Here is a 14,735-nt window from a genome sequence, read left to right as displayed (position 1 = left end):
CTGGGGAAGGGGGGTGGTGCTTTGAGGCAGCCAGAGTGGCTGGAGTGGAGAGAGTGAGGGCCAGGCATGGAAGATGAAGCCGGAGAGGCAGGAGAGGGAGGATCAGTGACTGGCAGGCAGCAGAGGGCCTGCTCACACTGGCTGCCCGGAGGAGAGTTTATTTGCAAAGTGTAGGCAGGATATAGGGACACCCCAAGGGATAGTTCAGGACCCCCGGATGTCTCACCACCTCTAGAACTGCAGGGGCAAGAGAAGAGAAGTTACTTGAACCCGGGGAGAGAGGAGAGCTGCTTGGTGGTGGAGTGGCAACCGGCCCCTGGGGTACCCCGCAGGGAGGAAGCTGGGGGGAGCCAGGGGAGTAAGCACCCCGACTTCATTCTCCTCTCTCCCCCCACTCTCCTGCCCAGGTTGTCGTGCCCAGTGGGAAGCCAGAGAATGCACTGGGCCGGGAGAGCAGGGTGGGGCATGGGAATAGCCAGGCCAACGAGAGATGCCAGTCTGTGCAGGGCACTGGGGCCAGCCAAGGACTCGCCAATGGGTGCCAGTCTGTGCGTGGCACCGGGGCGAGCCAAGGACTCCAGCTTTCCCTCTGAGCGACAAGGGTACTGGAGTGGGAGTGACAGGAGCTGACTTCCGTCATGAGTGAATGGATGAATGTCATAAGTAAACGCCAGCTGCCACCCTCAGTGCCAACAGCAGAAACCAGGAGCTGAAGCAGGGAGGTGTGGGAGAGGGAGCCGCAGGGGATCCACAAGGGTTGGTTGGTGCAGCCGGGCAGGGAGGGAGGGTGCCCGGCCCTGCCAGGTCGCCCTCATTCTCCTCCCACTGAGAGGAGGCTCCAGATCAGGGGCCCCTCTGGGATTCCACTCTCAGCCCAGAGAGGTGGGCCTGGGACCCCAAAGGACTGCCACAGGGACACCAGGTGTGTGGGTCCGGGCCTGAGACACCCCAGGGGACCATATCTAGCCCCTGGCACCATCCCAATTTTGACTACGTGTTGCCCTTGCTTGCAGTTGTGGGTTGAGTGGTGTGCCCCCAAGACATGTTGAAGTTCTAACCCCCAGTACCTCAGAATGTGACCTTATTTGGAAATAGGGTCATTGCAAATGCAGTTAAGATGAGGTCATACTGCAGTAGGCCAGGCCTTAATCAAATATAACTGGAGTCCTTACAAGAAGAGGAAGAAAATGTGCAAACAGAAGCACACGGAGAGAGCCAGGAGGCGTCGGGGCAGAGACCGGAGTGAGGCAGCCACAAACGCAGGAACGCCAAGAGCGGGCAAGGGTTTTCCCAGCCAGAGTTTCAGAGAGCACAGCCCTGCCCACACCTTGACTTTGGGCTTCCAGAATTGTGATAGAATAAATCCCCATTGTTTAAGCCACCCAATTTGGGGTGCTTTGTTACGGCAGCCCTAAGACTCTCTCAGTTCCAATGCCTGCGCAGGTGCCTGGCGGGCCCCTGGCTACACGGTGTCCATAATAATTCCACAGCCAGGCTGGCCAGGAGAAAGTGGCCTCTAGCTTGGGGAACCCCAGCCCTCCCCTGTCAGTCAGGGTCTTGGCTTGCTTGGGACGACAACAACAATAGCCGGCCAGCCAGGCACCGAGTGCAGGATGGAGGTGGAGTCATTCTCAAAGTGCTACCAGGCCTCAGGCGGGCGGCGGGGGCTGTCGCAGAGGCGACCGAGCCCAGCACGAGTCTGGCAGAGTTGGCAGAGCTGGCATTCAGTAAATACTTCACGAGTGAACTTTTCCCGACTTTTCAGTTGGTATGGCAGGTCGGAGGGTGGCCTTCGAATCCTTGGAACCTGTGAATATGACCTTATTTGGAAAAGAGGTCTTTGTGCATGTAATTAAATTGAGGATCTTGAGATGAGATCTCCCCGGATTAACCGGATGGGCCCCAGATCCGATGACAAATGTGCTGGTGAGGGACAGGAGAGGAGAGGACACGGACACAGGGGAGACTGCCAGGAGAAGACGGAGGCAGAGACGGGAGTGATGTGGCCGGGGACTGCCGACAGCCACCGACTCTGGGACAGGCAGGGAGGGACCCTCCCCCAGCGTCGCCAGGGGGACCACGTCCTGCCCCTGCTTCAGTTTTGGGCTTCCGGCCTTCAGCACCGCGGCAGGATGCATTTCTGTTGTTTCCAGCCAGCCTGTCTGTGGTCCTTTGTCGTGGCAGTCTCAGGAAACTCACAGAGCCGGCGACCTTCACTCAAGGAAAAGCCAACTCTGACGATGGCGGAGGAGCCGCTGATGACTGAGGAAAGCCCGTGGGCGGCCCTGAGCTGCTGGCTGGACTCCGGAGGGCTCGGTGCTGAGAGAGGCCACCCAGAGCCAGAGCTGCCGCAGCCCCGAGACAGACCCCGCAGAGCGAGTCATTAGCCAGCGTGGGCGGCCGCCTGCCCCGCTCTGGTCTGTTTATCCTCCTTGTTGTTTGTCTCGCTCCTAGTCCGCGTCCCTGATGAAAACTTTAATTAAGAGTCCACACTGAGGGAAATGGCCTAGTTATGGGTCTGTCTCAGGGGGACGTTCTCTTTACCGAGGCGGTTCCTTTGCCTTTCTGGGATCCCACTGGAGGTGTCACAGCCTCCCGCAGCCGCCAGGACGACTGTTTACTTCCGAGGGTCCGAGAGGCCTGGCGTGGCCCGGCTGGTCCAGAGCAGGGTCCTCGCGTCCCCGCTGAGCCGCTGTCCTGCGGGCGGCAGGCGGCTGTACCACCCCACGCCTGGTAACAAGACGGTTCAGACCGAGGCCGGGACCCTGCCCCGCGGCTCCCGCCCCGCCAGACCCACAGCCCCATTCGGAACACGCGTCCCCGCCTCCGCCGTCCTCCGGCACGTCTGCTTTTTTGTACTGAGGGTTCTTCTGAGCAAAGGGAAACACAAGCATGCTATGAAGAAGACATGAACAAACTGAGGATTTTGATTTAGCCTAAACAGGAGAAGATGGGGGACCCATGAATGAAGCCTTAGATATGGCAAAGATACTCTTTTCCCATAGCCAACGATGGACTGGGTCTGTTCCAGAAGGTTCTGGACCCAGAGGGGGCCAGACTGCAGGGACAGATTTTATTTTATTTTATTTTATTTTATTTTATTTTATTTTATTTTATTTTATTTTATTTTATTTTATTTTATTTTATTTTATTTTATTTTATTTTATTTCATTTCAGAGTCTCACTCTGTTGCCCAGGCTAGAGTGAGTGCCGTGGCATCAGCTCGGCTCACAGCAACCTCAAAATCCTGGGCTCAAGCAATTCTGCTGCCTCAGCCTCCCGAGTAGCTGGGACTACAGGCATGCGCCACTATGCCCGGCTAATTTTTCCTATATATATTAGTTGGCCAATTAATTTCTTTCTAATTATAGTAGAGACAGGGTCTCGCTCTTGCTCAGGCTGGTTTCAAACTCCTGACCTCAAGCAATCCGCCCGCCTCGGCCTCCCAGAGTGCTAGGATTACAGGCGTGAGCCACCGCGCCCGGCCAAGGGACAGATTTTAGCTTCATACATAAACACAAACATGATTAACTGTCAGAGCATCGTGGTTGTGAGTGGAGGGCTGTCTATGCGGTGGCCGCCCCCTGACCACCAGCAACGGTGAATGGCGTGAGGGCCGTGTCTGACCCAAGGCCAGCCAGTGACCCACCAGGGCCTCTCCCTTGGGAATTGAACTAAAAGACATAGATTAGTCCACTGGGGGGTGGGGGGAGCTTGTAGGAGACACCTGCATGTCCCCTCCACTCTCACCTCTACACACCCAAGGTGGCTTCATGGCCGCACCTGTGTGCTCTCTGAGGACTTTCACCTGGCAGTGGGCAAGCCAGGAAAGTGCCAGAGACTTAATAACCCCGGAAGCAGCCCTCACCATGAGGAGCAGATTTAGTGGATAAACACCTGCCTCCGCATCCCTCAGTGGGGATAACTCTCTCTTCCGGAGTTGCCCAGCAGAACAGAATTTCAGTTTCCCCAGTGTAATGTGTTTGATAATGACCCTGATTACTTCCGCCTTCCCTGTCTCACGTTCTCCCTCCCTCACAGGTGTTTCTGGGGTGTCTCTCAAACTACTTAACTAAAATCATTTTTTTTTTTTCTAGTGTCTACTCCTGGAGCAACCCAAAGTAAGACAGGATCGGATCTACTAGGTTGTGTAGACTTCAGGCTGGCTGCCATGCTGGGTCAGACATTGGCAAGAAGCCAAGAGAGAGACTGAGAGAATCTGACTGTGAGGGTCCTCGTGGCCTCAGAGCTACAAGGGAGAAGTCACAGGCACCTGAGAAACAGCGGGAAGAACTCAGACCCTGCACACCCACAGTCCCCCTTCCTTCTGCTATAAGCTTCCTGTTCCTTATAGCCCAAAGTCTTAACCACAGCGGTTAATTCTATAGAACTATGTGCCAGGCACTGTCCCAGCTGCTACACCAATAGGGTTGCCAGACTTAGGAAGTAAAAATCCAGGATGCCCAGTTACTTTTGGGACATACTTATACTAAAAAGTTATTTGTTGTTGGTTTCCCTTCCCAGCAGTTAAAAAGAATTGTTATCTATAATTCAAATGTAATGAATTTGAATTTTATCTGGCAACTCTGCATACTATGCGGCAAATCCTCTTATCATTATACAGAGGAGGAAACAGAGCAACTGAGCAACTTCCCCAGGCTCACACAGCTGCCAAGCAGTTGGGCCGGGCTGTGCCCCAGGCAGTGAGACTCCAGAACTTGTCCTCTGAGCTGCCTGGTTAGGTGCCATGTCACTCGACAGTGGGGTGGGCTGTCTGTCCAAGGAGTGAGTTCCTTGTCACTTATTTTTTGTGGCCAAGCCATTGGGGAGCATCCATCATGGATTGGTGTTTGGCTCCTGCTGTGAAAAATCTTTAAGGCAGGAGAGGTGGGTTCTAGAGCTACCTTGGTGGAGGAACAGGTGGCAATTGGTGCTGGATGGGGCCCAGAGCAAAGGATGTATGAGTTTTCTAGACGATCAGTTGTGGGCCATTGGTAAGTGACCACCTGCCCTGATTTGTCCAGGATGGTTCCAGTTTAAAGTCTGTTGTCTTGGAGTCCAATCCAGGTCACCATTTTTTTATTAATACTTTTCAGCAAGGTATATTATAGTGATAGTTCCATTCAAGCCGATCGGATGGGTTTGGTAGACCGCCACTCGGTGCTTCTAGCTTCACTCCGTGACCTCATCTAGTTGTGTGTATCACTTTCATCTGAGCACTTTCATCTGTGGTTAAATTCACAAGTTTCCTAGCAATAGTTCTCTTTCCCTGTTGCATGACTTAACCAACACCTCTCTTGTAAGGACAGCACGCAGCGTGCTCCCAAACAAAGTTCACTCTGACATGAGTGACCAGAGAAAGCTAACTGCTGCCAGTCTTGTTTGGTGGGAGGAGAAAGTATCAGATATGGTGCTGCTGACCCTGTGGGCACCTGGTGTGCCAGCTAGTTGTGCCAATGGCCTGCCCCAATAACCTGTGCTGTGGCCTGCAAAAGGGTCAGAGCCACCAGGCTACCAGTTGATGGTGTCAGTGGAAAGAGGAGGAATTGTAGATTAGGTGTATGTAAAATAGATGTGAAAAATACAGGCTAAGCAGTCCTGTCCCAGGGCATAGAGACAGTGAAGTCTGAATGCTCTGGCTACAGTTCTGCTCTCATTTGTCATAGGATGCAACTCTAAGTATTCATTGTACTATTTAGCAATGATTTTTACATTTTTCAATAAACCCTTCTAGCCATAATGACCTCAAAAACATTTGCATGCATATTTAATAAAAGCCTTAAGTACCACTTTCTTGTTTCTCAAGAAAGTTGATGATGAACATGTACCTAGCACAAAATGTTGATGTTTGCCAACACACCACAGGGGTCAAAGTCATTGACCACACAAAAACCAGAAGACACAATTCTGCCAAAGAAACATCACCTACTGCAAAATGTAGTAATTATTTTTAGGAGACAATGCCCAAAGAGGATGATTTAACACGTGCATCTACAGAAAAATACATTTACACACACATTCTGTGAACCATGATTTTTTTTGTTCATATCAAATGATTGATTTTGCTCATTTTTTTGGGAGAAGTACTTGAACAGACATTTCTCCAAAGAAAATATACAAATGGCTGATAAGCACACAAAAAGATGCTCAACGTCCCTAGTTATTAGGAAAATGCAAATCAAATCTGCACAGCGTGCTCCCAAATCAAATCAAATCAAATCGAAAACCACCTAGTACGCATTAAGATGGGTATTATCAAAAAACAGAAAATAACAAGTGTTGGAGAGGTGTGGAGAAATTGGAGCCCTTGTGCATTGCCAGTGGGACTGAAAAATGGTGTGGCTCTTGTGGAAAATGGTAGACTGATTCCTCAGAAAGTTAAACATAGGATTATCGTATGATCCAGCAGTTCCTCTCCTAGGTATAAGTCCAAAAGACTTGAAATCAGTGACTCAAACAGACACAGTTCATACATAGTCACAGAAGCATTATTCACAATAGATGAAAGATGGGAGCAACTCAAGTGTCTATCAGTGGATGGATAAACAAAATGTGGTACAGTATATACACACAGTGGAATATTATTCACCCTTATAAAGGAAGGACATTCTGACACATGCTACAACATGGATGAGCCCTACAGACACTATGTTAAGAGAAATAAGCCAGTCACAAAATAACAAATACTGTACGATTCCACTGATACGAAGTACCTAGAGTAGTCAGATTCACAGAGGAAGAAAGTACAACAGTGGTTATCAGAAACTAGAGGGAAGGCATACAGGGAGCTATGGTTTAACAGGTACAGCAGCTCAGTTTGGGATGACAAAAAGATTCTGGAGATGAATAGTGGTGATGGTTGCACAGTAATGTACTTAATGCCACTGAACTGTACACTTGAAAATGGATAAGATGATAAATTTTATGTTATGTGTATTTCCCCAAAATAAAAAAATAATCTCGCTCATTCTTTATTACAAGTTTCCTTGTACATGTACATAGAAAAGTGATAACTGGTAATGTGTGGACTTCGCTGGCAGAACAACTTTGCAAATATTTAGTAGTTAAATGATGCCAATTTGTTTTTTGAGACAGAGTCTCGCTTTGTTGCCCAGGCTAGAGTGAGTGCCGTGGCGTCAGCCTGGCTCACAGCAACCTCAATCTCTTGGGCTCGAGTAATCCTCCTGCCTTAGCCTCCCGAGTAGCTGGGACTATAGGCATGCGCCACCATGCCCGGCTAATTTTTTGTATATGTATTTTTAGTTGGTGGGTTAATTTCTTTCTATTTTTAGTAGACACGGGGTCTCGCCCAGGTTGGTTTTGAACTTCTGATCTTAAGCGATCCTCCCGCCTCGGCCTCCCAGAGTGTTAGGATTATAGGCGTGAGCCACCGCGCCCGGCCAGATGATATAGATGCTATCTGATGTTCCACGCAGAAGAGCAGTTAACTCTAATAAGAGTTATGTATTTTTCAACCAATTCATGGAATCAAAATAAAGCTTTAGGAAGTTCATTCTGCCAAAGAGGAAACATCCAAAATGAATATAATAAGTATTATTACAAATTTAGTTAAAATGTTCACCTTGAAGATAAAATTTTTTCATAGTCTCAATATAAATATATATTTTGGTGAAACATAGCTTCATTATAAAAACAATGTTTTTACTAAATTTAACTATCAAGTGGAAAAGACCTTGGAATTGGTTATGATGAACATGTAATTTCTACTTCATGCAAACTAGCTGTGATAGTCTATGAATTGAAATAGAAGCTGCAGTTGTTAAATGTTACAAATACTTTTATACATACTCTGTAACTGTGAAAGAGCCGAGGTCGTATTTTAAGAAAACTTTTGCATAGTAGCTCATGTTTTTTTTCTTTGTTGCAAGTCATTAATCATATTTTAGAATTATTGAGCTTTTGCAGAAGCACTTTGTAAATCAGCCCCACAGTCTTATGATGATACTAAACTTTTTTTTTTTTTTTTAAATGACTCCTCTACATTTTGGCCAAAAATTATTTGGAAACATTTAATCAAAGTACTCAATATATAGAGCACTAAAATAAAACGTCAGCTTTTAAAACTTTTATCAAATTGTAATGATGGAAATCAAAGCTTGCAAACAGGAAGGCATGGAGATTTATCCTTAAAAAATCAAAGTTGAGACAAACAAACACAAAAAGTCAAGGTTGGAACTGAACGAATTCAAGGATGAGAGCAGCTGCAGCACAATCTACTATTGTGCTTTGGGAAATCTTAAAGGGAGAACCTTTTGCTGGAGTTTCTATTTTTAATTGTATAAATTTATATTCTGTACCAGAATAGAATAAAATTGAGAAATGCCTACAATCTAAGTTTGGCAAAACATTCAAAAGAATCATGAACAGCAGTCTCTTATTTGATGCTTTTTCATCTTATAACAATGTTTATCAAAGAAAGACATTCTGAAAGGAGGCAAAAAGACTAAAAATATTTGGGCTGAAATATTTACACATTTCAATATGAAATAAATTAGAAATGAGAATATTCTACATTTAGCAAAATATTCTTTAAGCTAACCAGGCACCTCAGCACCAGTAAAGAATATTTTATCAATTAAAAATATAATGGTCTATAAGAGAAAAGTCTTTTGAAGGTGTAAATAACTTCAAATTTATGAACAATTAAATGTAACTTTAGGTCAGGAGTGGTGGCTCACACCTGTAACCCCAGAACTTTGGGAAACCAAGGTGGGAGGATGGCTTGAGCCCAGGAGTTTGAGGCTGCAGTGATTGGGCCACTGTAGTGAGCTATGATTGGACCACTGTACTCTTGGGTGACAGAGCAAGACCCTGTCTCTAAAAAATAAATAAACAAACAAATAAATGCTACTTTGAAGACAATTTTCAGACTACTTTACATAATAAAAATCTAAAGATAACAAGCCCAAATTGAAAAAAAAAAAAACAAGACAAAACAGAGAATATTTTTGACACAGTATTAGAATCAGACATAGCTACAAAACAGATTAAAATTTTTGATTGGGTACCAAAAATAATTACTCTGCTGATTTTTAAAAAAATATTCACAAATTAAATGCTTAAAAATTTGCTCAAACACATGATTTTTATTTTGAGGAAGAATTTTATTTTTAAATACAGTTTTTGAATAGAACAATTTTATAGGTCTATTCCTAAAACCATTCATTGGTCTCCATATAAATACTTCTGTGTAATTTCTGTTATTTTTAGGGTCCTCTACCCCCATGGGAGAGAGACCAGTCTGGAGGGTTTTAAATTCCACTCAAAAAGTCTCTTTGGAGAGGCCATGGGCTGCCCCAGAGACTGCATGAAGCCAAAGGGAAGCAGGAAAATGGGTAGATGCATTGCCCACATCAAGGTGTTTGCACCTGCAGGGCTGGGCAGGAGACACTAAAGGACCCGAGGACAGGTTGTGAAATACCAATCAGACTCAGAGAGCTTGATGCCATTTTACTACAGTGCCAGGCAAGGGGTCAATTTTCTTTCCCCCTTTCTCTGCTTTCCCTTCATAGGGGCCAGAAACCAGAACGTTTGAAAATGGGGAGGAGAAGACAGAGGGAAGAAGGAACACAGTCTGCCTCCTCCAGGGCAGTGGCCGTCTGCAGGTGGCTGCGGCAGGAGGAGGGGCAGAGGACTTACCTTTGAGTTAGGACTTAAGTGTGTGTTGGCCTGAAGACTTGATTTTCTGAATTGAGATAATATTTGCAAAGAAAGTTACTGGAACTTTCTAAAACCAAAGAGTAAGCAAAAATCAAAGGGCTGATAAAAATGAAGTACTGATACTAATATATGCTACAATGTGGATGGATGAACCTCAAAATCATGCTAAGTGCAAGAGCAAGGCGTAAAGGCCACATATTGTAAGGTTCCGTTCATACGCAACACCCAGAATAGCAAACCCATAGAGACAGAAAGCTGGCTCGTGGCTGCCAGGGCCTGCGGGAAGTGGGGAGAGACTGCTAACGGGTATGAGGTTTCCTTTCGGGATGCTGAAAATGGCTTGGAACTAGATAGAGGTGGTGGTTGCACAACACTGTGAATGTACTAAATGTCACAAAATTGGATACTTTAAATGGCTAGTTTTATGTAATGTAAATTTTATTTTAATTAAAAAAAAATCAAGGGGCTGCCCCAAATGTTCATTCAAGGACAGAAGAAGGACGCCCCCTATTGGCAGGTTTAAAGGACAGTGCCAGACAAAAGGTTTTTGTGAGGACGGAGCCCCATGCATTCTGCATGTAACATGTATTAGTAGTAAATGGGGCTATATGCATAAAGCCACATAAAATGCACTCCATGGGGAACTTCAAGAATTTCTGAGGGCAAATTTGGACACCCCCCCCACCCCCGGTTCACCTCACGTGCTGGCTTCAGAACTTCAGCTCTCTATACTCGGAGCAGCAATAAAGCAATTAGACAGGTGATGGCAGAACAGAAACACCTGCTTGTGTCTCCCTGAGAGTGGAGTCTCGTTAACAGGAGCGTGCTAGGCTGGGCCGAAGCTCTGCAAACCTCCGCTGCTGCAGACGCCGGGCCGCTGTGGACGCAGAGCCAGCCGTCCCTCGCTGGTACTCCGGAGTCCTAGCTCTTTGGTACCGAGTTCTCCTGCCTGCAAATCCAGACCATAAATCCCCAAATTCCTGAGAGGGGTTCTGTGCTTAGCAACCCAAGTGGCTGGACAGCATAGAGTCTAAAAAGACTGCTAACTTGGAAGAAAGCTCTTGTCCCAGAAGAGAGGTGACTGGTAGCTGGCAGGCGTCCCGGTGTCCGCACTGGCTGTTGTGTGCCCAAGGAAAGGGACACAGACTATTTTAAGAACTGGCAGGGAGATGCTGAGTTTTAAACTCAAAAATATTCACTAAAATAGGAATTTATTAAACCAGAGAAATAGGGAAGTAATTAGGATCCAAACTCCATTATTAACTCAGGGGAGCCAATCACTTTACCTCTCCTTGCCTCAGTCTTCTCCTCTGTACAATGGGAAGTCTTCTGATTTCACAAGGTGGTTGTGAGAATAAATGATATAGATACATATTGAAGTGCTTTGAAAGTACACAGTACAATACAAAATGCAAGGATTTTGCCCACATTGATTTATATAGGAGGTTATTCAGAAACGCGCCTAGTGGCAAGACTGAGGATAGGGCTCAATATTTAGGGACAAGGTGGCCGGTGGATATATCTACAGCTAGTCCTGACTGTCTCACGGGGGGTTGGCCAATCTATGCTGCATACAGAACTTCTGTCTTGAATTTGTCATTTATTATAATATAAAGAGAAAATTAGCTAGAAGGGTAAACCCAAATGAGAAAAGTTAATCATTATAATTCTTTGATTTTCAGGATTCATAAACACTAGGTCAGGTTACCAGAGGCTGGGAGGTGGTGGGGGGATGAACAGAGATTGATTAATGGAACAAATATACAAGACCTGGTGTTCAATAGATTATTAGGGTGACTATAGTTAGCATTAATTAACTGTATGGTACATTTCTCGGTACATTTCAAAATATCTAGAAGAGAATAATTAGAATGATCCTAGGGTAAAGAAAAGATATATATTTAAGGAGATGGATATCCCAGTGACCCTGATTTGTTATATGAATGCACCAAATTATCACACGTACTACAAAAATATGTCCAGCTATTATGTATCAATCAATCAATACATTAATTTAAAAAACACTATGTCATACAAATAATGCAATATATAAGATTTTATAGTTTGGGTATTAACTAGTGCAAAGAACAAATTTGGGGTGTTTCTCCTTTGTTTACCAAGCTAGGAAGATGAAGCATTTATATTTAGGTTAGCTTATTTGGAATTGCAAGAGTTTGATCTATATGTTATTATACATTTTGCACCACCCACGATGACATTTAATTCAACTCAGCAGATATTTACTGAGCACCAAACTCTGGGGACCCCAAACAGGCTCCCACACAGGGGACAGAGGGGTGTAGGGGACAGTTTCTCTCAACTTCAGGCTGCAGGGAGGCTCTTGGAGATCATCTCAGCCTCAGCCTTGATGTTTGAAGGAGATGGACATTAAAACCTGCAACACGTATGCTCTATATGCTTCAACACACATGCTGGCCTGCAATTTGCATGGAATGAGCACCAGCCGAGGTGGACACCCAGGTTTGAAACCGTTCCTTTGATACTTATGCAAACTCCCGGGTTCCTTAAGGATAGCCTGAATCAGAGCCTGGTATTTAAACCGACAGCGCTTGCCTCACTGAAGGGCAGACATCTGAAATTAGAATGCCCAAAGACCAGGAAAGTAGAAGATGACATTTCGCTTACTTTCGTGAGGCAGTTATGTTTTAAGACACTACATTCATCTGCGTGGTGGTTGAAAGAGTGTTGTTTGTTTGCTTGCTTGTTTCTTAAACAACCACCAAAACCCCAAACCAGTTTTGGGTCAGTGAACTCCCCATGCTTTTGCTTAAACACTGAACAGATGGGCTTTGAGTCGAGTTTTCTTGAATCTAAGCCCAAGCCTCTCCCAGCTCAGAAATACAATACGCAGGCCTCACCTAAAAGTCTAAGAACACTGATTTTAAAAAAAAATTCCCCCAAGGGATCACAAAATACCTGCCTCAAATTGCCTGCGAACGCAAGCTTCTCTAGGGCTTCGGTTATCCCTCGGCTAGACGGCAGCCCGGCCAAACCCACAGATTTGATCAGGTGTTTGTTTCCCAGACAGGTCTGGTTCGCACAGCCTGCAAAGAGGCCGAGGATTTGCCTGTGCCGTTTGGCAAAGGAAACGAGGGAATCTCCTCTTATGCTCTGTTAGCGCCAAGAGGCATAGCATTTTAGAGCTGATGACACATGTCAGAGTTGGTCCGATGACCCCTCTTTATAATATCTTTCTATTGTGGTAAAATATATATAACATAAAATTTACCATTTATTTTATTTATTTATTTATCTTCCACTGTGCAACCCGCTTCAGTGCCAGGAGCCTATGGGCACAGGCCAGGCAATGGTTCGGGGCCACAGTTTGCTCTGGCATGGGACACTATGAGAGGCCCAGGGGGACAGGCCTGCCATAAATCCAAACCCATGCACTAAAATTTAACATTTAAACTGGTTTGTTTTGTTTTTTGAGACAGAGTCTTGCTTTGTTGCCCAGGCTAGAATGAGTGCCATGGCATCAGCCTAGCTCACAGCAACCTCAAACTCCTGGGCTCAGGCAATCCTTCTGCCTCAGCCTCCCGAGTAGCTGGGACTACAGGCATGCACCACCATGCCCAGCTAATTTTTTCTATATATATTAGTTGGCCAATTAATTTCTTTCTATTTATAGTAGAGACGGGGTCTTGCTCTTGCTCAGGCTGGTTTCGAACTCCTGACCTCGAGCAATCTGCCTGCCTCGGCCTCCCAGAGTGCTAGGATTACAGGCGTGAGCCACCGCGCCCGGCCTAAACTGTTTTTTTACGTGCACAGTTGAGTGGCATTCAGTGCCCTCACATTGCTGTGCAGCCATCACCACCTTCCATCCCCGGAACTCTTCTCACTGTCGCAAACCGAAACGCTACACCCGCTAGACACTGGCTGCCAATTCTCCCTCCCCCGGCCCCTGGCAACCGCCATTCTATGAATTTGTTTCTATGAATTTGACTGCTTTAGCTACTGCGTCTAAGTGGGATCCTACGGTATTTGTCCTTGTGTGGCTGGCTCATTTCACTCTGCGTGATGTCCTCGGGTTTGGCCATAGTGTAGCATGTGTCACAATTCCCTTCTCTCTCAAGGCTGAGTAATATGCCATGGGGTGAGTACACTGTACCCCCCTTTGTGTTTCCATTCATTCGTTGGTGGACACTTGCTTCACTTCCACCTTTTTTGTCTGTTGTGAAGAACGCTACTGTGGACATGGGTGCACGTTCTCTGTTTGAGTCCCTGAATCTTTTGGGTGTATTCCCAGAAGTGGAATTGCTGGGTCATATGGTAATTTTGTGTTTATTTTTATTTATTTATTTTTTTTGAGACAGAGTCTTGCTTTGTTGCCCAGGCTAGAGTGAGTGCCGTGGTGTCAGCCTGGCTCACAGCAACCTCAATCTCCGGGGCTCAGCGATCCTACTGCCTCAGCCTCCCGAGTAGCTGGGACTACAGGCATGCGCCACCATGCCCGGCTAATTTCGAACTCCTGACCTTGAGCAATCCGCCTGCCTCGGCCTCCCAAAGTGCTAGGATTACAGGCGTGAGCCACCGTGCCCGGCCTGTGTTTAGTTTTTGAGGAGCTGCTGCCACACTGTTTTCCACAATAGCTGCACCATTTTACGTTCCCTCCGGCAATGCACAAGGGTTCCAATAGCCCCACGCCCTCTCCAACACTAGTTATTCTCTGTTTTTCCATAATAGCCATCCTAATGGACGTGAAGTGGTGTCTCACTGTGGCTTTTATCTACATTTCCCTAATAATTAGTGATGTCGAGCATCTTTTCATGTGCTTGTTGGCCATTTGTACGTCTTCTTTGCAGAAATGTCTATTCAATACCCGTGTTTTCATTGGGTTGTTTTTTATTGTTGACTTAATCCCTCTTTTTATATAGGGGGATAATGGCTCATGGAAAAGCCACACGTGCCCAGTAACACTCAGCTGGATAGTGGCAGAGCCAGGACCAGAAATTTAGGGGTCCCAGCACCCCAACAGGGTTCTTTGTGCCGTTTCTTTCTTTTCTTTTCTTTTTTTTTTTTTGAGTCAACGT

General features: G+C 46.0%; 1 non-coding gene across 1 annotated transcript; it reads right to left on the bottom strand.

Annotated features, from left to right (window-relative positions):
* Window positions 1–12,959: 12,959 nt before the first annotated feature.
* Window positions 12,960–13,093, bottom strand: LOC142871769 (small nucleolar RNA SNORA42/SNORA80 family). Its single transcript, XR_012919961.1, has one exon. It is a non-coding gene; the product is annotated as a small nucleolar RNA SNORA42/SNORA80 family (small nucleolar RNA).
* Window positions 13,094–14,735: the final 1,642 nt, after the last annotated feature.

This window comes from Microcebus murinus, chromosome 6 (genome assembly GCF_040939455.1).
Source record: "Microcebus murinus isolate Inina chromosome 6, M.murinus_Inina_mat1.0, whole genome shotgun sequence".
Taxonomy (NCBI): Eukaryota; Metazoa; Chordata; class Mammalia; order Primates; family Cheirogaleidae; genus Microcebus; species Microcebus murinus.
Note: the sequence above shows the minus strand (reverse complement) of the source record. Positions and strands in the feature narration are given on the sequence as shown.